At 36.2% G+C, this 26,769-nt stretch overlaps 1 pseudogene across 1 annotated transcript in view; it reads left to right on the forward strand.

Annotated features, from left to right (window-relative positions):
• Positions 1–1,479: 1,479 nt before the first annotated feature.
• Positions 1,480–26,769, forward strand: part of LOC101709467 (axonemal dynein light chain domain-containing protein 1-like) — a 58,221-nt pseudogene continuing 32,931 nt past the window's right edge. Inside the window, exons 1-4 of the transcript XR_015447588.1 lie at positions 1,480–2,081; positions 2,167–2,375; positions 4,266–4,437; positions 4,847–4,950. The product of XR_015447588.1 is annotated as an axonemal dynein light chain domain-containing protein 1-like (transcript). The remainder of the gene's footprint in view (positions 2,082–2,166; positions 2,376–4,265; positions 4,438–4,846; positions 4,951–26,769) is intronic.

Raw genomic sequence — 26,769 nt, forward strand, 5'->3', positions numbered from 1 at the left:
TTTATGTAACTTAACATTATGCTTTCAAGTTGCATGTTTCTAAAAGCTTGTCCATAGCAGGAGGAAGGATAATAAGCTTTCCAATTTATTTTAATTTTATTTTTATTAATGAATGTAGTCCGTATAATCAAAAGGGAATAAAGAATACAAATAGATTTTAAATTAAAACTCTGATATCCAAACCCAACCAATATAGTACAAGAAAAGAAATTGCAAGCCAATATTAATTATAATTAACCCAAATATCCTAAGTATGATAATATAAAATTTACTACAAAAAGCATGTTAAAAGATTTTAGCTTAAATATTTATTAAAGTATTTTATCAACATAAACTACTATGTCAGGACAGGCATGTACTGCATAACAATGTTTCCATCAGTGGCAGACCAGGTGTACCATGATGGTCTCACAGATCATAACACCTGGTGATGTCTTAGCCATCTTAGTTTGTGTAAATCCACTCTATGATGTTTGGAAAATAACAAAACTGCTTCATGTTGGATTTCTAAAAACCTACACATTTGTGAAATGACACATGACTGAAGTTTACAAAGTACCAATCAGCTGGGTGAGGTGGCACAGACCTGTAATCCCAGTGGCTCAGAAGGTTGACTCAGGAAGATCACAAGTTTGAGCCCAGGTTGGGAAACTTATAGTCACCTTGTCTCAAAATTACAAAAAAGGAAAGATTGGGAAAGAAGTTCACTGTACAGGCTTTGGGTTCAGTCCACTCTTGTTGCCTGTCATTTTTAGTCATTGGCAGAATGTGCCCACAGTTCCTAAGGAGCTGGAGAGTTAGATCGTTTCAGTCTGATTTCTGAAGCCAAGAGGACACGGTGGCTGTGGGCAAGTGTGAGTCTGATAGACTGTGGGGAACACAGGTTTGTACTTTTTCCACCTGGATGAGGACCACTTTGATCCCTGTCCTCCTGACACCTGTAGTTCACACTCCAGGGACGAGGTCCACGGTCCCTTTCCTTCATTAGAAAGGTCCTGTTCAAGTGTAAGTACCTCGTGAGTCATTTCCTCAGACCTGCAGAGGACATGGATGTCGCTGAATGTGAGGGCAGAACTGGGTTTCAGACAATTCCGTCATTGACCGTTAGGTCATTCTGAGGCTTGCATGATTGTTCATTGCCCTAAGGACCGGAGTCTACTGGATAAATGGGCAGTGGGAAAGGTATGAAATTATTCCCGGGTTAAAAGAGTAAGCTATGACAATGAAGGAGGAAGCAGCAATTATAATGCCTAGGACCAGTCTGCAGCCCTGGACATTCTTAGACACATGCAGAGCCCTCTGTGTCATCACTATTGTGCACATTCGCCCTCTTGTGGTTATGTGTGGAGAGAAACCATGAAGAGTTTTCCTGTTCTGTGAAAGCACAGTTTTTAATGTATTATGTACGAATTTCTTTCTTGCACATTTCAAACCATTTTTTATGGTTTGCTTCTTTGTTGAAATACAACAATCGTAAGTGTTTTTCAGGCACCGGAAATGACCTTGCTCGCGCCTGCCTGTCCGCCGCCTTGGTATCTAGACCCTGGGATTCCGAGACAATGGCCCAATTAACCATTTTCTTCTCTATTTCTATTGAAACTATGCTGTGACTTAGCACACACCGAAAATCCTAGAGAGTAGGGATTGTTTTCCACCTGTACCTTTCTTCTGCAGGCACCGCTGAAGGCAGCCCCTATTGAGAGCTGCTAGGGCCCGGGGTCCTAGGTTTCTATGACGACGCAAGGCATTCCAAGAAAAGGCGAGGCTGCCCGCGCCCGGCGGGAAACACATTTTGCTGGTACAGCTTTCAAGTGTCCGTTTCCCTTCGGTTTAAATGAAGAAACGATGAAAACCCAGGCTGCCAGACCCCTGAGTCCGCGAGGGCACTGCTTGTGGGAGAGGTTGGAGTCCCTAACTGACTGCCTAGAGCGCGCCACCGAGCTGCTGGCTGCCAGTGCGTAGGGTCATCGGGTAGGGTGTGCGGGTGTGTCCTTCCCGGCCTGTGCTGGGACCCTGACGCCCCTGCAAGCTTCTGAGTCAGGACAGATGGGCCGAGAGATCACGGAGGACTCCAAAAGAGGGTAAACCACGGAAGAGGGATTCTGAAACCCCAGTCCAAACATAAGCACTTTAATGAGTCTTTTGCTTGTTTTGTTTTCCCTACAGGACAGTGTAGTAACCTGAAAGTCCCAGAAGTGCCAGTAGCAGACTGATTTATTTCTGAGTTATCTTTCTGGAGGAATACGTCACATTACTAAAAAGAGTGATAGGAAGCATTATTATGTCTCTCCCGAAAACGCCAACCTCACCGTTAATCTCCCCAGCATCTTCTGACCCTAGGAAGTCAAAAGTATCTGCCGTTAAGGAGACAAGAGGTAAAGTTCAAGGATCCCAAAGACAAATGATTACAGTCATTGCTGGGTGTGGTGGCACAGGCCTGTAATCCCAGCACTCTAGGAGGCTGAGGTAGGAGGAACCTAAATTCCTGCCCATTTTAGGCAGTTTAGCGACTTATCAAACACTATCTCAAAAAACAAACCAATCAAAATAAAACAAAACAAAAGAGGGTTGGCAATGCAGCTCAGTGCAAAGGCCCTGGATTTGATCCCCAGTACCATGCTGCCCCCACACCTGCCAAATAACAGCCACTGACAAATCACAATCCAGGCACCCGTTTTAAAAATCAGATTCAGATGTTTTATATATACATACATATATATATACTTTTTTTTTTTTTTCCTTATCCTTTTTTTTTTCTTTCTAAGAAGAAGTCTCTCTGTGTTGGCCAGGCTTGATCCCAGTGATCCTCTGACACAGCCTCCCTGTTTCAAAAGCAAAAACCAAAAAATAGTGGAGATAGTATAACACATGCAAGTTAGTACAAAATGACTGTATCGGGTTTTAGTAGTTTTTCTAAATGGGAGTATTTAATCCCAGCACTCTGGGAAGCTGGGGCAGGAGGATGGCACATTGGAGTCCAAATTCAGCAATTTAGCAAGACCCTGTCTCAAAAAAAAAAAAAAAAAATTAAAAGGCCTATGGGGATGTGGCTCAGGAAGGTCTTGAGTTAAAATCTTCAGTACTTCAATATATAGAATATATTGATATAGACAGATATAGATATATAGATATAATTGCAGATCTGTACCAGAATAAGAATCAGCTAGAGTCACCCCTCCCCTTGTTAGGACAAAGCTTTGTCTAACCTCACCTTCCCTAGTTTTTAGGGGAGATGTGGTAAGGTCCCACCCAGCACTTCCCGCCCCCTTTCTCTTTCTCTCTCACTGTTAATTCCTTAACTTGTGACTGCATACCTTATGTAGCAAAAAGGATTTTGCAGTGTGATAAAGGTTCAGGACCCTGAGATAAAGGAAATCCTGATTTGTCAGAGTGAGCCCAACCTAGTCACCCGAATCTTTAAAGTGGAAAAGGTAGTCTCTCTCCCTCTCTCGATTTGATAATATAAACTTTCAAGGGTTTTTTTAAATCAAAGTTTCCTTATAAAATTAATGTCAGTTGTTCTATGTGGGAGGCATTAAAAATGGTGGCACCTCAACTCTACTGACTGAATTCATAGAAGGCCTTTTCCAATCTTAGACCTCCTAACCATTTTTTTCATTCCTCTGCCCTAGTTAAGCTGAGTAGAACTATTTTTACAGTTTTTGTTGCAATGATTTGCTCAGATTGTCCCACTTTTAATTTCCCACCATCCCAGACCTACTTTTAATTTTCTTTTGGCTGGAGGTTGAACCCTGGGTTTTGTGCATTCCAGTTAAGCAGTCTATCATGAGATATATTCCAGTTCCTACTTTTATTTTTCAACTCAATTCAGATACCTCCCCACTTCAGTGCAATGCAATTATTTTTACCTTTAAATTTATATAAGAAAAATTACTAAATAATCTAGCAATTTGGAGGAGAGCCTTTTGTCATTTTTACATCAAAGGAAAAACATGTTCATTCCCATCATCTTAAGACTATCCCAGTTAATTAAGTGAAGTGAGTGTAATTTTCAACTTTGAATTTTGTATAAGTCAGGTTTATCTTTGCACCTGAGGTTTTGAACCTGTGTCTGATGTGATATGAATAGGACAGGCCATATATTTCTCTTATGCAGTGTTTTAAGTATTACTTGTTACTATTCTTGTCAATTAGAAGGAGTGTTTCTCTCTTTTAGAAACAGATAGATGAGGATGATGAGGCATTCTAGGATGCTCCATTGAAAAAACTACAATAATAGCTTTTCTTTCTCATTACTTTCTTAGGACTTCCTGATATAAGGGAGAAAAAAATATGGTGGATAGTTCCAAACTTCTTCCTACTTCCCTTCAGAATGAATTCATCCCTGAGGAAGTTCTGCTTTCTCTGAGCTTTGCCACCAGTGCTGGTCCTTGTCTGGAAAATTTACTGCCTCCTATGAAAGTTAAAACCCCTAAGGTGCATGTGTATGTATGTAGAGTACTTGGGAAAATTATCTTTTTGTTATCTGCTTCATTAAGTGTGAGCATATATTAAGCATTCCAGATGGTCTTGAAATTTTTTTGAAAGTAATTTTCTAGATTGAAAGCTTAGATCTTTTACACCAATATTTCCAAGGCTTATTTCCATTAACCTGTTTTTATGTAAATTTACCAAAATGATTTTTACTACTCATCAGTCTTAATATATTCATTCATTATGGAATTATCCTAGTTTCAGTTTTGTCCACGTTATTGAATAAGTTCTTTCTTTCTTTATTCCGTAGAGTATCCAAATTCCCCTAATGTAACTATTCAAAATCAGTTAATATTTCATTTGACTAGTGCGCCCTCTGCCGGACATTTCTGTGCTTTTGTTTTTTTCCCAGGGTACCCTTCTAAGTGCTGTAGACCATGTCTGGCACCACCCTATTCAAAGGAATACATTCAAATACCTGATTGACCATCCTGACTCCCTAACAGGAGCTGCACGGTAAAGAAGGACGAGGTCAGGATAGAGGCAGATAAATAGAGTTGTCTTCTCATTTCATATGCTATCCTTGGTAGGGGCAGGATTGAAAATATAAAATCGTTGATTAGAAAACATGTTGTATCTTTGGTAAATCAGAATACAATCTAGAAGGTCAAAGGATCACCATTTTGTGTGTGGTCGTCATCAGCATGATAGCTATAGGGCTGGGGATTTAGCTCAGTGGCACTATGTGCCTGCCTTGCAAATGCAAGGTCCTAAGAAAGAAAGAAAGAAAGAAAGGAAAGAAAGAAAGAAAAGAGGATAGATCTAAATGCAGACTGTACATGCTTAATTTTTTTGCATGCATTTGTCATAATTGTCTTAATACTGTCCTATTCCTTGTTTTTCTCTGTTAAAATGGTTAGGGTCTGTAGGCAGAATTACTTTATAATGCATTTTTTTGGGTACTGGGGATTGAACCTTGCCTTCACACCGAGCTACATCCCATCCCTTTAAACATTTTTTAAATTTTGTAATTGGTGTCACTAAGATGTCCATGCTTGGATTAAACTTGTGATGCTGCTATCTCTGCCTTCCAGAGTGCTGGGATTGTAGGCATGTGTCACCATACCAGGTGGTGGGATGCTTTTAGTGCCTCCTTTTTTTTTTTACATCTTAGAAGAAACATAGCTTCATGACATGGAAAATCTTGAAGGACAAGTCTTTAACTCCTGGTTCTTTTCAAAGGGAACCCTTAACTTTGCATGATTTCAGATCAAATCAGCAAATACTATTTTTTTTTTTATGATTCGAAACATACTCTAAATGTCCAATATTTTTTCCTGTGAAGATTGTGACCTGTTCATTTTCTAAGTATTGTGTTTTTTTTGTTTGTTTGGTCTTTCTGTTTGTTTTTTCCGGTACTGGGGATAGAACTCAGGACCTTGTGCTTGTGAGGCAGGCCCTGGAACCACTGAGCTAAATCCCGGGCCCCTAAGTATTATTTATCTATGGATTTTTTCCCTAGGCAGACCTCTGTATATGTCACTTTCTTTCTTTTTGTTTGTTTGCTTTTTCCCATCATTTTCATCTGAAAGGGTTACTGTACTTGGATAGGTTATCTAGTCTTTCTGAAGTTACTTTTCTCATCTGTAAGAAAGGGGGTGATCGGCTTTTTCAATTTTGTGTGCCTTCCAGGGATATTGTAAAGCACAAATGAGATAATGGATGCAAGAGCACTTGTAAAACCATTCGTGCGGTGTCTAAGTATAAGGTGTTATTACTCAGCTATGTGTCAGTGCTAGAAAGAGTGGCAGAAAGGTAGCCAATTTTGACTTTTATGCCCTGAACTGTAGTATCATAAAGTACATGTACTTTGTTTTGTGCCTTCAGATCATGGTTATATTTAGTACTAATTAGTAGTTATGAAATGTTTGAAGTACTTTGAAAAATTAATTAGCTATTTCAGAATGCAACAGTAAACTGACATTAAAGTTTTGATGTCAAATGACTTCTGAGTGGGAATTTTTAAATGTGAAGATTAGGTAGGCAGATAATGCTCCTTGCCCACTTGCTAAAATACCCTTACTTTAATCCCAGAACTTGTGATGGCATACCTCACATGGCAGAGAGGACTTTAGAAAGGGCTGGAGATGTAGCTCAGCATAGAGTGCTTGCCTAGCATGTTCAAGGTCCTGGGTTCAATCTCAAATATGATGAAAGGGAAGAGAAAAAAATGTAATTGGGTACAGGAATCTGGGACTTCTAGTGACAACTCAGCTGACAACTATCTAGAAAACAGGGATCTCAGTCTTACAATTTCAAGGAACTGAATTCTGTTAAACACAGGTGATCACAGATATGGATCTTCCTGTAGTGCAACCAGACAGAAACAGCCCTGTCAGCACCTTGATTTTAGCCCGGCAAGACCTGCATTGGCCCTCTGACCTACAGAACTGGGATAATAAATCTGTGTTGCTTAAGCTAAGTTTGCAGTAACTCATTATGGCAGAAATATGTATATGCCCAATTAATAGTAACAAGAGGAAACTTGCCCAGCAATCTCAAACATCCAGAGCACAGCACCAAAATACCAATGACAAAGTGAATATTTTTGTCAGCTCTGTCAGAGCTCAATGCAAAAATAAATCACTGTATATATTTCAAGTAGGAAAAAGCTAAAGGTGGAAACCTGAGTGTGTATAAAATCGTTGGAAGGGTTAAAGGAGTTGGTGTAAGCAGTTTCTGTCGGAAAAACTCCCAGTTTGGGCAGAGTTGACTCCACAAAGAGGCAACTCCCTCCAAAGCAGCCACAAGAGCTCTTGTTCAAGAATGTACCCCTCTGAGCAGACATTTGTCCAAAGCGCATACAATTAGTTAATTGATTACTCTGTTTTTTCTTTGTGCCCTTTTCTCTCTCTCTCCCTCTTTCTCTCTTTCTTTTTTTCTTCTTTCTCTTCCTCCTCCTTCCTCCCTCCTCCTTCCTCCCTCCTCTTCATCCTCTTTCTCCTTCTGGCTCCATAGAGATTTCTTTCTTTTTTCCTGTCTCTATACTGCCCTGGGAAGAAATTACAGAAATGAGTAACATAGATCAGGACAGGAGTAGATAAAGTTATGAGAGGGTCATGTGGAAGGCATCTGGGGTAACTGGTAAAGTTTGATCTTGTAATATGGTTGGTAATTACAAGGATATATATCTCAGAATAAATATTTGAGTTATACAGTTTTAAAATTTTTGTCAAAAATTTAAAAGTGCTAATCAGAAAGAGAGCTTAAAATGTTTCTGGATATGTATTCAACATAAAAACATTCCTATACACAGGTAATCATGAATCAGAATACAGTAAAAGATCTCATTTACAATAGCAAAACCCAACACATTCAGATATCTTGAAAGGTATATAGGGAAAAAAATCTATCATAAAGCAAGACCTAAGTGAATCCCCTCCACCCCCGGTACCAGGGCTCTATCTTAGGACCTTGCACTTGCAAGGCAGGTGAGATGCCAGCGAGTGTTTAGAAAATGTTCAAATGGGAAAGAGAACAAGGGTGGAGGGAGGGAGAAAGAAAGGAAGGGACAAGAAAAAAAGTGAAACTAGAAGGAAAAAGTGGAAACAAAGCTTTTGTACATAGGAAGGGGAGGGGGCTTGAGGGGGGAATGAGATAAAATAAAAAATAAAATTTATTAAAAAAATAAAATAAAATCCAAACTTTCATTAAAAAAGAAGGCCCACGTGAATAGAAATGTACCATAGCCATGAACTCGAAGAATCAGTTATGTAAGATGTCAATATTCCAAATTAATCTATAAATCCAATATAATTTCACTTCAAATTCCAACAGATTTGTCATGGAATTCAACAAGCTAATCCTAAAATTCATATGGAAAAGAAAACAGCAGTAGGCAAACTATGGATATTGTAGGTAATTAATACAGTATAGTACCACTTATGATTTAAAAACATTCAAAATTGTACTACTTATTCCTTAGGATTGTATTTATGTAGTAAACATAAAACCACATACACATGGAAATGATAAATATTGAATTCCAGATAGGGAAGGAAAGATGGAGAACTTTTAATCTAAAGCAATTTGGTTAAATCTGTCAAAATTACAAATTCAAACTGTTCAATCTAGCAGTTTCACCTGTTGGAATTTATTCTGTAGATATAGTCATGTGAGCAATAGCATATTGACAAAAATGTTAATTTTAGTGTTGTTTGTAACAGGAAAATATTGAAAAGATCACAGTGTTTGGTATTAGAGAATTAATGATGGTATATTTATAATATATATATATATAATAAGATTCTATGTTGCCAGTTTAAAAACAATAAGGCTGAAGGGTGTAGCTCATAGTAGAGTGCTTGTCTAGTATATTTGAGGGCCTGGGTTTGATTTCTAGTACTGCAAAAACAAACAAACAAATACCCAACCAAAGAAACTCATTATATGCTGAGATGATATGATTTCTAAAAAAGTCATTAAGTAAAAAAAGCACAGTGCAAAAAAGGATACAAATACTGAACATACATGCCCATTGCTTCTTGCTAATGTACAGTTTAATCAAAAATTTTTTTTTTGGTACCTGGAATTAAACTCAAGGCCTTTTGCTTGTGAGGCAGGAGGCAGAACCACTGAGGTAAATCTCCAGCCCTATCAAATGTTTTTCTTCCCATTACCAGTTTGATGGGTAAAAAGTGGTATTTGATGGTTGTAATTTATGTTTTACTTACGATGTGCGAGGTTGAACATGTTCTCATTTGTTTAAGGTCTATTTGCATTTGTTTTTCTGTGACTATATTTACATACCCTTTGGAGCTATTTGGCATTTATTTTTTTTGTTTTTGAGGGAGATTAATTAGTTTCCTATTGAATTGATAGTTTTTTTTCACATTTATAGGAAGATTTTTAAAGGATATTGTTTCTTTGTCAATGATTTGACCAGAAAATGTGTCTTCTTAGTTTGTTTCCTTTTGAATTTGTTTTGGTGAAATTAAAAGATGTATGTAGTCAAATTTACCAGTCTTTTCTGTTATGACCTCTGCACATGAAATCAATTCCATGCAAATTGCTGAGATTTTAAATAACAAAATGACTATACACACCATAGTATCAGAGTCTGGGTGATAAATTGTGACTATTCAACAAATTTATTCCATAAATATTTGATTACATCTGCCATGTGGAAAGCCTGGCTCTGCATATTCTGAGAAAGTCCACATGCTACATAGAAAGAGTTCAAGGGTAGAAGAGGCTTACTTTCCTGGGAATGGCAGGCATGTTTTCATGAAGGTAACACTTGCAGTGGATCCTGAGAATTTGGACTTGTCTGGGGAAGAGGGACTTCTTGAGTACTTGATGTTTAGTTAAGAAGCTATCTAGTTTGTGGAAACTATAATCTGAAAGTTAAAAGTAGAACACAGGCTTGAAAGAAAAACTGAAGAATCAGATTCAGAAATACTGTATAAGTGTCTAAGGTAGCTCTAAGAAATCTGTTAGAAGCACAACATATGTTTCCATCTAATGGAAAATCATTAGGGGTTTGTTGCGGCAATAAATTAATGCCTACTATTTTCTGTTTTGGAAATCTTCACTTAAGATTCAGTTACTCAAGGTTCAGTTTCTTGGGAAGGTGTATTTAGCTTAACTTAGACTGCTTGTGCTGTGGCTAAGAGGACTTACTTGGTTTTTCATTTTTTCTGTATTTTGTTTTATTATTTTGAATAATTTTAGACTTTTAGAAAAGCTGCAAAAATAGTTCAATTTCATTTTCTTCATTACCCAGCCTCAGCTTTCCAAAATATATATTTAAAATTTTTTTATTTTAATTGGTATGTGCTTACAGTACAATAATGATTACATTTCTTGTGGGGAGTTAGTACGTGTACATAACAAATCTTAATTCTTGGGCTTGGGATTTAGCTCCGTGGCTCTGGTGCACAAGGTCCTGAGTCTGATCCCCAGTACCAAAAAAAAAATCTTAATTCTTTTTAAAATTCCCCTTTCCCCTCCATCTCTTAGTCCCTTTGCCTTTTACAAAAGATCAATCTCCTTATTTCTTATTATCTATCTTTTATTTTACTCTTTATTTATGTTTTGGGTTTCTCATGTCAGAGAAAGCATGTGATATTTAAGCTTGTGTGTCTGATTTATTTTTCTATGGTCTCATCCTTTTTTCTACAAATGAGTCAAATTTATCCTTCTCAGCTATTATCTAGAATATATAAAGAACTCAAAAAATCAGACCACTCAGATTTAAAGACCCAATGGAAAAATGGGCATGTGAAATAGAATGACACTTCTCAGATGAAGAATTAGAAATGTGGAATGTGGGAGTAAGGACTGAAATGTATAGTAGATGTTGGGAAGTGGGAAGAAAATGTTCAAATGGGAAGGGGAACAGGGAGGAGGGAGGGAGAAAGGAAGGAAGGGACAAAAATGGTGAAAATTGAAGGAATAAATGGAAACAAAGCTTTTGTATATAGGGAGGGGAGGAGGCTTGAAGGGGGAAAGGGATAAAATAAAATTTATTTAAAAATAAAATAAAAACAAATTTATTCTTTCTTATGGAATCTCCACAGTGATTTCCACAGTGGTTCCACCAGTCTACACTCCTACCAACTGTGGAGAAAGGTTCCTTTATCCCAACAGCCTCTCCAGCATTTGTTATTGTTTTTTATTTTTTTGGTTAGGGTTAGGGTTAGGGTTCGGGTTAGGATTGAACTCTGGCCCTTGTGCTTGCGCAGCAGGCAGCGAAACCACTGAGCTAAATCCCCGGCCCTCCCAGTGTCGTTTTCATTTGCATCTCTTGAATGACCAGTGATGGTGAACATTTTTTCATATATTTATTTACCATTTGTACTTCATCTGAGCAGTACCTATTGATTTCAGGTGCCCATTTTTGGATTGGGTCTTTAAATTTGGGTGGTCTGTTTTTTTTGAGTTCTTTTATATTCTATATAGTAGCCTTTTATCTGAGGAACAGGTGACAAAATTTTTTTCTTACATTGTGCATTGTCTTTTCACTCTGTTGGTGGTTTCTCTCACTGTGGAAAAAAAAGGTTTATTTTTTGGTACTAGGGATTGAACTTGGGTCCTTGTGCTTATGCAGCAGGTGGCATAACCATGGAACTAAATCCCTGGCCCAAAAGCTTTTTTAATAAGATGAGATCCCAGTTGTTGATTCTTTGTGATAGTACCAATGGGACTGAAGTTTTATTTATAAAATCTTTACTTACACCAATGTCTTCAAGAGTTCTGCCTATTCTATCTTTCAGCATTTAAGTGTTTCTGTTTTAATACTTAGATCTTTGATCCATTTTGATTTTAGTTGAGTGCGTGGTGAAAGGCATGGGTCCAGTTTTAATCTTTGGCAAGTAGGAAGCCAGTTTTTCCAGCACCATCTATTAAAGAGTTTATCTTTCTTCTAGCAAAGGTATTTCACTACTTTGTCAAGGATAAGGTGACTGAGTATGTCTGGAATTGTTTCTTCATCTTCTAGTCTGTTCCATTGATCCTCAGGTCTGTTTTTTTTTTTGTTTTTTTTTTTTTTTTTTGCCAGTACCATGCTGTTTATATCACAGCTTTGTAGTATAATTTCAAATCAGGGATTGTGTTGCCTCCTGCCTTGCCTTTCTTGCCCAGGACAGCCTTTGCTATTCAAGGTCTCTTCTGATTCCAAATGAATTTAGGATTATTTTCGCTATTTCTGTGAGATATGCTGTTGGAATTTTGATTGGAATTGCATTAGATCTGTGTAACAGGCCAGGGATTTAGCTCAGTGTCACTGTGTCTGCCTTGCAAGCACAAAGTCCTGAGTTCAATCCCCAGTACCAAAAAAATCTGTACAACAATTTTTCAAGTATAGTCATTTCCACCATATTGGTTCTTTCTGCCCAAAAATAAGGCATATCTTTCCATTTTCTGATATCTTCTTCAATATCCTTTTTTCAGAGTACAGTAGTGTTCAATGTAGAGGTTTTCTACTTCTTTTGTTAGTATGATTCCTAGGTATTTCATTTTTTGGGATGCTATTGTTTTTTCTTGTTCTTTTGGGTTTTTTTTGGTACCGTGGATTGAATTCAGGACCTTGTATTTGCCTGACAGGCTCTATGCCACTGAGCTAAATTCCCAACCACAGATGCTATTGTGAAAGGTGTTGTTTTCCTAATTTCTCTCTCTATGAGTGTGTTATTTGTGTACGGGAAGCCTATTGAGTTTTGAGTGTTGACTATATTTCCAGCTATGCTGCTAAATTTGGCTATTAAATCTAGAAGTCTATTGGTGAGGTTTTTGGGATCTTCTATGTATCATGTCATCCACAAATAATGATAATTTGAGTTTTTCCTTTTCTATACTTATTCCTTTTTTTTTCTCTTGTCTAATTGGTCTGGCTAATGTTTCCAGAATTATGTTGAACAGGAGCAGAGATATGGACATCCTTGTCTTGTTCCTGATTTTAGAGGGAAAGCTTTCAGTTTTTGCCCATTAATATGATATTGGTTGTTTGTTTTTCATAGATGGCTTTTATCAGATTGAGATGTAGACTATTCCAATTTTCTGTAGAGATTTATTATGAATGAATGTTGGACTTTTTCAAATGCTTTCTCTGCATCTATTGAGATGATCATGTAGTTTTTGTCCTTGGCTCTGTTAATATAGTATATTACACTTACTGATTTGCATATATTGAACCATCCCTGCATCCCTGGGATGAATCCTACTTGGTCATGGTGTGTAATCCGCTTGATAATTTGATGCATTATGTTTGCTACCATCTTATTGATGATTTTTGCATCTATGTTCATTAGGGAGATTGGCCTGTAGTTCTCTTTTTGTTTGGTTCCTTCTCTGGTTCTGGTATCAGGGTAATACTTGCTTCCGGGAATGAATTTGGGAGTATTGTTTCCCTTTGAATTTCATTAAAGTGTTCTAGAAGTAGCAGCATTAGGTCTTCTCTAAATTTCTTTTTTTTTTTTTTTGCATGTCATTTTATCTCTATCACTTACATCATACCTGGCACACAGAAAATATCCAGTAAGTACTTTTTTAAAAAGTGACTGGCATTCCTATTCAATATTTAGGAAAGCTATTGATAGGCTGCTAGTACATTGTTGATGCCATAGCAACTCTAAACTTTTCTTTTTCTTTTTCTTCCTGAAATTCTTTTATTGGTACATTGTAGTTATACAATACATTTACATTTACATTGGGTGCTTGTACCTGTACATGGTGTATCTTGGTTCTTATGTTTTTCCCCATTACCTGTGCACCCTTCACCCCCTACACCCTTCCCTATTTACATAGATTTCATTTCCATTTTTTTCTAGTCTCATAATTTTTCCTTTCCCTTCTTTCCTTTCCCCTTCCCCCCCACCACCCCTACACCTTTGGAACTTTTCCTATTTCAAATTATCACTTATTCATTTTAATCATTTTAATCCTTATATATACTTTCAGTTTCTCACATTAGAGAAACTATTTGGTATTTACACATGTGTGTCCTATTTATTTCACTTAAGAGTATGGCCTCAATATGCATCCATTTAGCTATAAATGTGTCTAGTTTCTCATTTTTATGGCTGATTAGTATTCCTTTTTATAAAAAGAACCACATCTTCTTTATCCAGTTTCCAGTTGATGGGCACTTGGGCTGTGCCACGCTTTACCTATTACAAACTGTGCCACTATAAACATGGGTGCAATATATTGCTGTGGTATGATTCTTTGAATTCTTTGGGGAAGACACCCAGCAGGGGAATATCTGGGTCAAATGGGACCTCTAGTCCTAGTTCTTTGAGGTATCTCCATACTGATTTCCACAGTGGTTGCACCAGTTTGCACTCTCACCAACAATGGAGAAGGGCTCCTTTCTTTCCACAACCCTGACAGCATTTGTTATTGGTTGATTTCTTGATAGCAGCCATTCTTTTTGAGGTGAGGTGGAATCTCAATGTTGTCTTCAACTGCATCTCCTGAATGACCAATGATGTTGAACATTTTTTCATATATTTATTTGCTGCTTTTACTTCTTTGTCTGAGAAATGTCTGTTCATTTCAGATGCCCATTTTTGAATTGGGTCTTTGAATTTGAGGGGGTCTGATTTTTTTCAATTCTTTATATATTCTAGATAGTAGTCCTTTGTCCGAGGTACAGCTGCTAAAATTTTTTTCCCACATTGTAGGTTGTCTCTTAGCTCTGTTGGTGGTTTCTCTTGCAGTGCAGAAGCTTTTTAATAAGATGAAATCCCAGTTGTTGATTCTTTGTGCTAGTTCCCGTGCTACTGAGGTTTTGTTCATAAAGTCTTTTCCTATGCCAGTCTCATCAAGAGTTCTACCTAACTTATCTTCCAGCAAGTTTAGTGTTTCTCTTTTAATATTTAAAGCTTTAATCCACTTGGATCTTAGTTTAGTGCATGATGATAGATATGGGTCTAGTTTTAATGTTTGGCAGGTTGAAATCCAGATTTTCCAACACCATTTATGTATGTATGTATGTATTTATTTAATTTTATTTTATTTTTTCCCCCATTAAGTTTATTGGTACATTTTAGGTATAAAATACATTTACATACGTCATTGGGATCTTGTACCATTACATGAGTATCTTGGTTCTTATTTTTTTACCCCTTTCCCTGCCCTCCCTTCACCCCTTCCACCCTTCCCTATTTGCAAAGATTTTGTTTCCATTTTTTTCCTTTTCTCATATTTTTTCTTTTCCCTTCTTTCCTTTCCCCTACCCTTCCCACTTCCCCTGCTCCTTTAGACCTTTACTTCCTATTACACAATATCAATTATAAATTTTTAAAATTAAAATATTAAGACCTAGGAGACATTACCACAGAGTTTAAAGAATTTAAAAGGATATAGAAAGCATATTTCAAAAATCTGTTTTGAAATAAATTTGACAACTTCTAAGAAGTAACTTGGAAGACAAATTAATGAAACTAACTCTGGAGGAAATACAAAATTTGAATAGCACCTATTAAAGAAAGTATATTCCTAGCTTGAAAACCTACCTATATGACAACAACAGGCTCATATACATTTTAACTGATAAATTATATCAAACATTTAAAGCAGAAAAAAGAAGGAACACTTCTCCCCTCATTTTAGGAAATCAACATTATGCTAATCCTAAAACTAGATAAAGATAATAAAAGAAAAAAGTATGAACATAGATATAAATTTGTTTAACAAAACAAACTATTAGAAGTGAGATCTGACAGTATGTAGAAAGTGGTTTTATTTTAGGCATGGCAGTGTTGGTTCAGCATTGGAAGATCCACCCCCAAAATTCATCATTTTAACAGAGGAAAGGAAAAAGCCATATAATCCTGTCACTAGTTGGAGAAAAAGTATTGGACTAAATTCCACAGCTGTTCATGGTAAAAGCTATCAGAAGACTAGAAGTAGAACAGAACCTTCTCAACAGATTAAAGACATGTACTCCATACTTCCAGCAAAAATGCCTTATATAAATGGAGAAGATACAATGTTTTTTCCTTAAGTTGGGGAACAAGGGCAGATATGCTTACTCTTCATCTGTCCATTAAACTTTGAAACTTAAGCCCAAACCAAAATAGTCTTGCAATAAAATGACACAATTAGGATAGTATTGGCAAGGTAGAAGCAAAATTTTATATGTAGATGAGATGATCATCTACAGAGGAAATACTAAGAAATCTCTAGGAGCCCCTAGAACTTGTATTTGAATTTAGTAGGATTAGAAAACACAAGGTATATATTAAAATTCAGGTCTATGTATACTTGCTATAAATGAAGAATTGGATATTAAAATTTAAAAGTTATGTAGGAGTACAAAGGACCTAGAAAAGTACAAAAGAAAACTGTTGGAAGATGTTTAGTACCTAAATTTAAGACTTTTTCTAAAGCTACAGTAATCAAGGCAGTGTTGGCATAAGGAAAGACATATATAGATCATTGGGATAAACAGAGAATTTAGAAATAGAACCACACATATATGGTCCACTCAGTTTTGAAAGATTATTTAACATTAACATTTTATAGAATATAAACTCAATTCAAGAGTCAAGGAAAAGAGTGTTTTCAGCAAATGGCAGTAGAACACCTGGTATCCATGTATAAAAAATTAACCTCAACCCTTTATTTCTATACATAAAAATAACTTGAAGGGATCAATGAACCTAAATATTAAAGCCTAAAGTGTAAAACTTTAAGAAGAAATTATAAGGAAACATGTTTATGAATTTAGGGTAGGCAAGAACTATCTAGGATACAAAAAGCATGATGTATAAAAGAAAAAAATTGATAAATGAGATTCCATCAAAATTTGGAATGTTAAATGACATCATTAAAATGAAAAGTATTCTTTAAACAGACCATATTTACAATGCATATAACCTACGACCAGAATATATAAAAAACACTTGCAGCTCATTAATAGACCACCCAATTAAAAAGTAGACATAAGAAGATGATAGCCTGTACACACAAGGAAAGGTGTGGAACTCCAAAATCAGAAAAATACTAATCAGTACAATAACAAGATTGAATTATACACTCAGGGAGACGAAGTTAAAAGTTTTAATACCCTTGTCATGACTTTTTCTTTGTGTTAGATTGTCCCCCTTTGCATTTAATTTGTTGCACCCAATGGATTCATTCCACTGGGCTTCCTGGGGTAGTGATCCTCATTGTCTTTTTCTAGGATATTGTCTAAAATTTTTTGCAGTGCTGGTTTGGTATTCTTGAAGTTCCTGAGGTGCTCTTTATCATGAAAGTATCTTATTTCTCTATCAATTTTGAAAGATAGTTTTGCAGGGTCCATCAATCTGGGTTGGAGGCTGTTTTCCTTTAGGGCTTGAAATACATCACTCCAAGCTCTTCTTGCCTTGAGGGTTTGCACTGAGAAGTCTGCTGTGATTCTGATGGGCTTTCCTTTGTCTTTGATTTGTTTCTTTTCTCTCACTGCTTATAGAATTTTGTTCTGCTGTTGGATTTCTGGAATCCTAACTATTATATGCCTATGTGTAGATTGTTTTTGGTCAAGGCTAACTGGAGTCCTATATGCCTCACTTATCTGTATGTCAAGTTCTTTTCCCCTGCTTAGGAAGTTTTCTGCCATCACTTCTGTGAACAGTTTTTTTATGTTATCTGCATTCTCTCCTGTTTCTTCATTGACTTCAATCGGTCTTATGTTATTCTTCTTTGCATTGTCTAGCAGCTGTTGGATTGATTTCTCGTGTTCCCTTACAATTTTAAAGCAATTTTTATTTTCCTGGTCACTAATTGCAATCTTATCTTCTATATGTGAAATTCTATCCTCACATTGGTTCATTCTGCTGTGCAGACTTTCGATGGAGTTTTTAATCTCCTGGAAATCTGTTTGTATCTGTTTTATGGATGCCATTTGTTTCCTAGGTTGGGATTCCATCGTGTTCCTCAGATCCTCTATTTTTTTATCTGTGTCCTCTGTAGATTTATTTATCATGTCTTGCACTATGAGCACAATCTTTGCTGTTATCTGAGTAATTATTTCTGATTTCATTTTTCCCAGATCCTCTTTTATTGCCAGCTCAGAGAATCCAGGTGGTTGAGTATCAGATTGTTCCATCTCGTTTCCCTATGGGGTTGTATATGATCTGGAAGTCTATTTTTGAGGCTAGTTTATGTGTCTTCTCATTTCTACGAGTGGGGGCTGCTTCTGGCACCCATGTGGCTCACCTTCTCTGCCCTAGGAGCATGGAATGGTGACAGGTGAGGACAACACCATTTATTTTATAGGCTATCTTTCCTCCAATGAGGCTGGTTGGCTCCTCTGTCAAAGATGATGTGGCTGAGTATGTCTGAAGTTGTTTCTGCATTTTCTATTGTATTCCACTGATACTCAGGTCTGTTTCTTTGCCAGTACCGTGCTGTTTTTATCACAGTAGCTTTGTAGTATAGTTTCAAGTTGGGGATTGTGATACCCCCAGCCATGTCTCTGTTGCCTAGAATTGCTTTTGCTATTCTAGGTCTCTTCTGTTTCCAAATGAATTTTTTGGATTGTTTCTCTAGTTCTGTGAAGTATATTGTTGGAATTTCAATTGGCATTGCGTTAAATCTATATAGCAGTTTTGGATTTATGGCCATTTTCACCATATTGATTCTTCCTACCCAGGAACAAGGGATGTCTTTCCATTTTCTTATATCCTCCTCCATCTCCTTTTTCAGAGTGCTGTAGTTTTCAGTGTAGAGGTCTTTTGCTTCCCTAGATATTTCATTTTTTGGATGCTATTGTAAAATGTATTGATTCCCTAATTTCTCTCTTAGTGAGTCTGTTGTTTGTGTATAATAAGGCTATTGTTTTTCATGTGATGGCCTTATATCCTGCTGTTCTACTGAATCTGTCAAGTCTAGAAGTCTTTTGGTGGATCTTTTTGGGTCTTCTATGTAAAGTATCATATCGTTAGCAAATAATGACAGTTTAACTTCTTACTTTCCTATCTTTATTCCTTTTATTTCTTTCTGTTTTCTAATTGCTATGGCTAATGTTTCCAGAACAGTATTGAACAGGAGTGATGATAGTGGGCATCCCTGTCTTGTTCCTGATTTTAGAGTGAAAGTTTTCAGTTTTTGACCATTTAGTAGGATGTTGGCTGTTGATTTTTCTTAGGTAGTCTTAATCAGGTTGAGATAAAGACCTTCTGTTCTAAATTTCTGTAGGGTTTTTATCATGAATGGGTATTGGATTTTGTCAAATGCCTTTTCTGCATTGATTGAGATGATCATGTGGTTTTTGTCCTTGACTCTGTTAATATAGTGTATTAGATTTATTGATTTACGAATGTGGAACCATCTTTGCATCCCTGGGATAAACCCGACTTGGTCAGGGTGTATGATCTTCTTGATGATCCTCTGTATTCAGTTTGCCATTATCTTGTTGAGGATATTTGCATCTATGTTCATTAGGGTGATGGCCTGTAGTTCTCTTTTTGGGTTGGGTCTTTCCCTGGTTTTGGAATCAAAGTAACACTTGCTTCCAGGGATATATTTGGAAGCCTTGCTTCCCTTTCAATTTCCTTAATGAGTTTAAAGAGTAATGGCGATAGTTCTTTACATGTCTTGTAGAATTCAGCAGTGAAGCCACCAGGACCTGGGCTTTTCTTTGTTGATAAATTTGTTTATTACATTTTCAATTTCACTCATTGTAATTGGGGTGTTTAGAATTTCTATATCTTCTTCATTTAACTTTGGCAATTTGTGTGTATCTAGGAATCTGTCCATTTCTTCTGTGTTTTCCATTTTATTAGAGTACATGTTCTTGAAGTATGTATTGATGATCCTCTGGATTTTTACTGGGTATGTTGTGACTTTACCTTTTTTGTCCTTAATTGCATGGATTTGAGCCTTTTCTTTCCTTCTTTTGATAAGGTTGGCTAAACATTTATCGATTTTATTTATTCTTTTGAAAAACCAACTCTTTGATTCATTAATTTTTATATCATACTCTTAGTCTCCATTGCATTGATTTCTGCTCTGATCTTTATAATTTCCTCTCTTGTACGAGCTTTGGGTTTGTCATGCTCTTCTTTTTCTAGGAGCTTGAGGTTCTGCATTAGGTTATTTATCTGAGTTCTGTCTGTTTTCCTAATATGGACATTCACTGCTATGAATTTCCCACGTACAACTGCTTTCATTGTGTCCCATAGATTCCTGCATGTTGTACTGGCATTAGCATTTACTTGTAGAAACTGTCTAATTTCTTCTTTAATTTCCTCTGTGACACATTGGCTGTTCAGGAGGGTGTTATACAATTTCCATGTGTTTATGGGAGTTTTGCAGTTTCTTATGTTATTGACCTCCGATTTTATTGCACTAGCATCTGATAAATATAGGGGCTAACTTCAGTTCTTTTACATTTACTTAGACATGTCCTAAGAGCTAGCATGTGGTCTAGTTTGGAGAATGACCCATGTGCAGCCGAAACGAATGCGTATTCTGATTTTGTGGGGTAGAACACTCTGTAAACATCTATTAAGTCTATTTCTTCAATAACTTGGTTCAGTTTTAGAATTTTGTTGTTAATTTTTTGTCTAGATGATCTGTCTATTTGTTATAGTGGGGTATTGAGGTCCCCCACTACACATATATTACTGCTTATTTGGTTTTTCATGTCCATTAATATTTGTTTTGTATAGTTGGGGGCATTCATATTTGGTGTGTATATATTCAGGATTGTCATCTCTTCCTCTGGGATTGTTCACTTCACAAGGATGTTGTGACCATCTTTGTCTCTCTTAATTAGTTTTGGTTTGAAATCTACTTTGTCTGCAAATAAGAGTGCTAGCCCTGCTTTTTTCTAGGTTAGTGTGGTGTGGAGAACTGTTTTCCACCCTTTTACTTTCAGTCTGTGAATTTCTTTTTGAGTTAGGTGTGTTTCTTGTATACAGCATATTGATGGATTTTGCTTCTTAATCTATTCTATTTCTTTTGATTGGTGAATTGAGGCCATTAACATTGAGAGTTATAATTGATAAATATTGACTCATCCTTGTCACAATGCTTTGCTGTTGTTGGCTCTTCTATTTCTTTTTTTTTTCATTTTCCCTTTAGTTTCTTACCTTTCCTGGTGGGTTCCCTCTGTTGGGCCTCATTCTCTAAATTTCTTGTAGAATTCAGCAGTGAATCCTTCAGAGCCTGAGCTTTTTTTGTTGTTGTTGGTAGATTTTTAATTACAGCTTCAATTTCATTGACTGATATTGATCAATTTTTATATCTTCTTGATTCAGTTTTGGTAATTCATATGTATCTAGGAATCTGTCAATTTCTATTGGATTTTCCATATTAGTATAATGCAGGTTTCAAAGTAGGTATTGATGATCTTCTGGATTTCTGTGGGATCTGTTGTGATTTCACGCTTTTCATTCCTGATTGTGTAGATTTGAGTCTTTTCTTTCCTTTTTTTTATAAGATTGGCTAAAGGTTTGTCCTTTTAATCTTTCAAAGAACCAATTCTTCAATTCATTGATTCTTTGTATCATTTTCTTAGTCTCCATTGCATTAATTTTTGCTCTGATCTTTACATTTTCCTTCCTTTGGGCTTGGGCTTGACATGCTTTTTTTCTGGAAGCTTGAGGTTCAACATTAGGTTGTTCATTTGAGCCCACTCTGTTTTTCTGATATGAGTATTCACCTGTTAAATTTCTCTCATTGGACTGCTTTCATTGCATTCCATATCTTGTATTGGCATTATTGTTTAATTGTGGAAATTGTCTAATTTCTTCTTTACTTTCATCAGTGATGCATTGGTTGTTCAGGAGGGTGTTATTTAATTTCCATGTGTTTATGAAGTTCTTGTGGTTTCTTTTGCCATTGATTTCCAATTTCATTGCACTATGGTCTGATAATATGCATGGGACAGTTTCTTTTGCATTTACTTACTCATATTCTATGAGCTAGTATGTGTCATCTATTTTAGAGAATGTCCTGTGTACAGCTAAGAAAACTGAGTATTCTGATGTTGTGCGGTGGAACACACTGTAGGCATCTACTAAGTCCATTTGTTCAAAAGTCTGGTTGAGTTCTAATATTTCGTTGTTGTGTTTTTGTCTAGTTGATCTATTTGTGACAATGAGGTATTGAGGTGTCCCCCATTATAATTATATTAGTGTTTGTTTGATTTTTCATATCCATTAATATTTGTTTTATATAGTTGGGTGCACTGCAATTTGGTGCATATATATTTATGATTGTTATGGATTGTTATGTCTTCCTCTTGGATTGTTCCCTTTGTAAGGATGTACTGACCTTCTTTGTCTCTGTTAATCATTCTTGGCTAAGCCAGGGATTTAGCTGAGTGGTTCCGGTGCCTGCCTCACAAGTGCAAGGTCCCGAGTTTGTTTGATCCCTGTACCAAAAAAAAAAAAGCAAGAATTAATCATTCTTGGCTAGAAATCCACTTTGTCTGAAAATAGAATAGCTACCCTTGCTTTTCTTCTGGGTTCCTGTCACATGGAGTATTGTTTTCCATCCTTTGACTTTCAGTCTATCAATTTCCTTTTGAATTAAATGTGTTTCTAGTATGCAGCATATTGGCGGATCTTGCTTCTTGGTGGATTCTGCCAATCTTTTCCTTTTGATTAGTGAATTGAGACTATTAATATTTATGGTTATAACTAATGTATTGACTTAGTCCTGTCATGTTATTTTCCTGTTATTGGCTTCCTTTCTTCCTCATTGTTTAATTTCTTGCCTTGCCTTTTGGATTCATTCTGTTGGGGTTCATTGAGTTATAATCCTTGTTATCTCTTTCTAGAATATCCTTCAGAGAACTTTTGAGTGCTGGTTTGGTGTTCATGAATTTCCTCAGGTGTTCCTTTTTACAGAATTACCTTATTTCTCCATCAATTTTGAAAGATAATTTTGCAGGTTATATCAGTCTGGGTTGGAGATTGTTTTCCTTTAGTTCTTGAAATACTTCATTCCATGTTGACTTGAGGGTTTCTGTTGAGAAATCTGCTGTGATTCTGATGGGCTTTCCTTTGTAGGTGATTTTTTAATTTTCTCTAACAGAGAAAAGAATTTGTTCAATTTCCGTATTCTGAATCTTGACTATTATATGCCTTAGGGAGGATTTTTTTTGTCATGGTTAATTGGAGTTTTATAAGCCTCAATTATATGAATGTCCAATTCTTTGTCATTGTCTGGGAAGTTTTCTGCCATCACTCACATTGTTGTGAGTCTGGACTGTGGAACAAATTGCTGCCTGCCACTTCCCTCTTTTTCACTGAAGTCTCTCTTTGCTCTCCCTGTGGCTTCAATTCTTGCTTGAGATCCTTCCTGGGTCCCACTTTCCCCCTTCTTTCCCTTCTCAGGACACCAAATCTCAGAGGGGCTCTTTCTCTGCTGCTCACCACTCTGCCATCTTCCTGAAAGTCTCTGAATTTGGTTATTAATTTTAAGAGTCTTTTAGTGGAATTTTGGGGTCTTCTATGTAGGAGATTATGTTAGACAACATAATGTTATTAATATAATGACAAATAATGATAATTTGACTGCTTCCTTTCCTGTACATATCCTTTCTATTTCTGTTTCTTGCCTGATTGCCCTAGCTCGTATTTTGAGTATTATATTAAACATGTGTAATGATAATGGACATTTTTGTCTTGTTCCTGATTTTAGAGGGAAAGCTTTCAGCTTTTCTCATTTAATATGATGTTGGCAGTAGGTTTATCTTAAATGCCTTTTACTAGATTGCAGTAAGGTCCTTCTATCTCTATTTTCTTTAGGTTTTTTTTTTTTATCATGAATGGATGTTGGATTTTGTCAAAGCCTTTTTCTGCATCTATTGTGATCATGTGATTTTTTTGTTGTTGTTGTTCTAGCTTCTGTTTCTGTGATGTATTACATTTATTGATTTGTGTATTTTGACCATCCCTTCACACCTGGCATGAGGCTTTCTTGGTGATAATGTTTGACTTTCTTCATGATTTGTTGAATTCTGTTTGCCAGTATCTTGTTGAGGATTTTTGTGTCTATGTTTATTAAAGAGATTGGCTTGTAGTTCTCTTTTTTGGTTAGATCCTTTTCAGGTTTTGGAATCAGGATAATGCTAGCTTCCAGAAATGACTTTAGCAGTACTCCTTCCCTTTGAATTTCACTACAGAGTTTGAGGAATACTAGCATTACATCTTTTCTGAAGTACATGTGGAATTCAGTGGTGAATCCATTGATTCCTAGGCTTTTCTTAGTCGGGTTTTTTTTTTTTTTTTGGTACCAGAGATCAAACTCGGGACCTTGTGCTTGTGAGGCAGGTGGTGGACCCACTGAGCTAAATCCCCTGCCCCAGTTAGTAGGTTTTTAAAAAATTGCTACTCAATTTCATTGCCATTTATTGGATTATTCAGGGGTTTTCTATTTTTCTAAGTTCACTTTTAGTATTCCATATATATCTAGGAATTTATCTGTTTCTTCTGGATTCTCCAATTTCCTGGACGACAGATTTTCAAAGCAGTTACTAGTAGTATTCCAGACTTCAGTGGTGTCTATTGTGATTTCATCTTTTTCATTTCTAATTGTGTTGATATGGGTCTTTCCTTTTTTGGCAAGACTGGCTAAGAATTTGTCTATTTGGCTTAATCTTTTGAAGAAACTGCTCTTCATTAGTTCTTTATATATTTTTTAGTCTCAATTTCATCAATTTCTTCTCTGAGCTTTAAAAATTCCCTCTTTGTACTACTTTAGATTTGGATCATTCTTGTGTTTCTAGAATCTTGAGGTGCATTATTAAGTTATTACTTTTGGCTCACTCTGTTTTTGTGATGTGGGCATTCACAGCTACAAACTTCTCTCTCAGGACTACTTTCTTTGTATCTCATAAGTTCTGGCATTATCCTTTGATTGTAGGAAGTAATTTCTTCCTTGATTTCTTCTGTGAGCCATTGATTACTCAAGAAAGTATTTTTTTTCTTTTTGGTACCGGGGATCAAACTGTGGACCTTGTGTTTGTGAGGCAGGCGGTGGAACCACTGAGCTAAATCCCCGGCCCCTCAAGAGAGTATTTTTAATTTCTTTATATTTGCATAATTTCTGTGGTTTCTTTTGCCATTTATTTTCTTTTATTGTGCTGTGATGTGATTCATTGGCATTTACTTAAGCAGGTTTTATGGACTAGTATGTGATGTGTTTTGGAGATGGTTCAATGTGCAGTTCAGAAAGATGTGTATTGTGTTGTTACTGCGTGGAATATTATATATATAGTATATATATATACTATATATATACTATATAGTGTATATATATGTACTATATATATACTATATAGTATATATATATGTACTATATATATACTATATAGTATATATATATGTATTATATATATACCCATTTGTTCAAAGATTTGGTTCAACTCTGGTATTTCTTTGTTGATTTTTTTTTTTGTCCAGTTGGTGTTTTTGTGACAGTGGGGTATTGAGGTCTCTCACTATAAGTGTGTGTATGTTTCGCCATATCTTTTTTTTTTCTTTTTTCATACTGGGGATTGAACTCAGGACCTTGCACTTGCAAGGCAGGCAGTAGAACCGCTGAGCTAAATCCCAGGCCCTGTGTTTATGTTTATCTGAGCTTTTAAGTCTAGTCATGTTTGATTTATGAAGTTGGGTGCACTGGTTTTTGGTGCACATATATTTATAATTTTTATCATTCCTATATGTAGTAGTCTGCTTTACCTCTTCTGACCAGTTTTGGCTTGAAGTCTACGTTGTCTGAAAATAAGGTAGCTATTCCTGCTTGTTTGGGCATTCTCATTGGATAGAATATTGTTTTCCATTTTTGACTTTTATTATTTATTTATTTTGTTTCTTTTTTCAGACAGGGTCTTGCTATGTGTTCAGACTGGCCTTGAACTCACTATGTATCTCAGGCTGGCCTCAAACTCGCAATGATTCTCCTGCCTCAGCCTCCCAAGTGCTGGGATTACAGGCATGCACCAGCACACCCAGCCATGCTTTGACTTTTAGTCTATGAATTTCTTTTTGGGTTAAATGTGTTTCTTGTATACAACATATCGCTGTTTTGTTTTTCCTTGTTCCATTCTGCCAATCTGTGACACGTTTTGATTGAGGAATTGAGACCATGCACATTGAGCATTATTACTGAGAGGTATTGACTTATTCCTGTCATTGAATTATTTTCCTGTTGCTGATTGGTTTTTACTTCTGCTTAACTGCTCACCTTGCCTTGTGTGTTAATTCTATTAGACTTTTTTTTTAGCAGCTTTAGCTTTATTATCTCTTTCAAGGATATTCTTGAATATTTTTTGTAATGCTGGTTTGGTGGTCATGAATTTCTTGCAGGCTTTTTTTTTTTATATACCGGGGATTGAACTCAGGATTTTGTGCTTGCAAGGCAGGCACAGCACCACTGAGCTAAATCCCTGGCCCCTTGCTGATTATGAATTTCTTAAAGTGCTAATTGTCATGGAAAGATCTTATTGCTCCATTTTGAAAGATAGTTCTGTAGAATATCAGTCTGGGTTGGAAGTTGTTTTCATTTAAGAGTTGAAACCCTTCACCCAAGCTCTCCTAACCTTTAAGGTTTGTGTTGAGAAATCTACTATAGTACTAATGGGTTTACTATTAATTGTTGCTTTTCTTTAATAGCTTTCAAGATTTTGTCCTTGTGTTGGACTTTTGGGATTTTAACTATGATGTGTTGTAGAGAAGTTCTTTTCTAATTGTGGCTCTTTGGGGTTCTATATGCCTTGGTTATCTTTATGTTTAATTCTTTTCTCATATTTGGAAAGTTTTCTGCTATTTCCTTTTGTTTGTTTTTGAGACAGGGTCTCACTATGTCATTCTGGTTAGCCTTGCA

This window comes from Heterocephalus glaber, unplaced genomic scaffold (genome assembly GCF_053883595.1).
Source record: "Heterocephalus glaber isolate CG9 unplaced genomic scaffold, H.glaber_assembly_v1.0 deba00000470, whole genome shotgun sequence".
In the NCBI taxonomy this organism is placed as follows: domain Eukaryota; kingdom Metazoa; phylum Chordata; class Mammalia; order Rodentia; family Bathyergidae; genus Heterocephalus; species Heterocephalus glaber.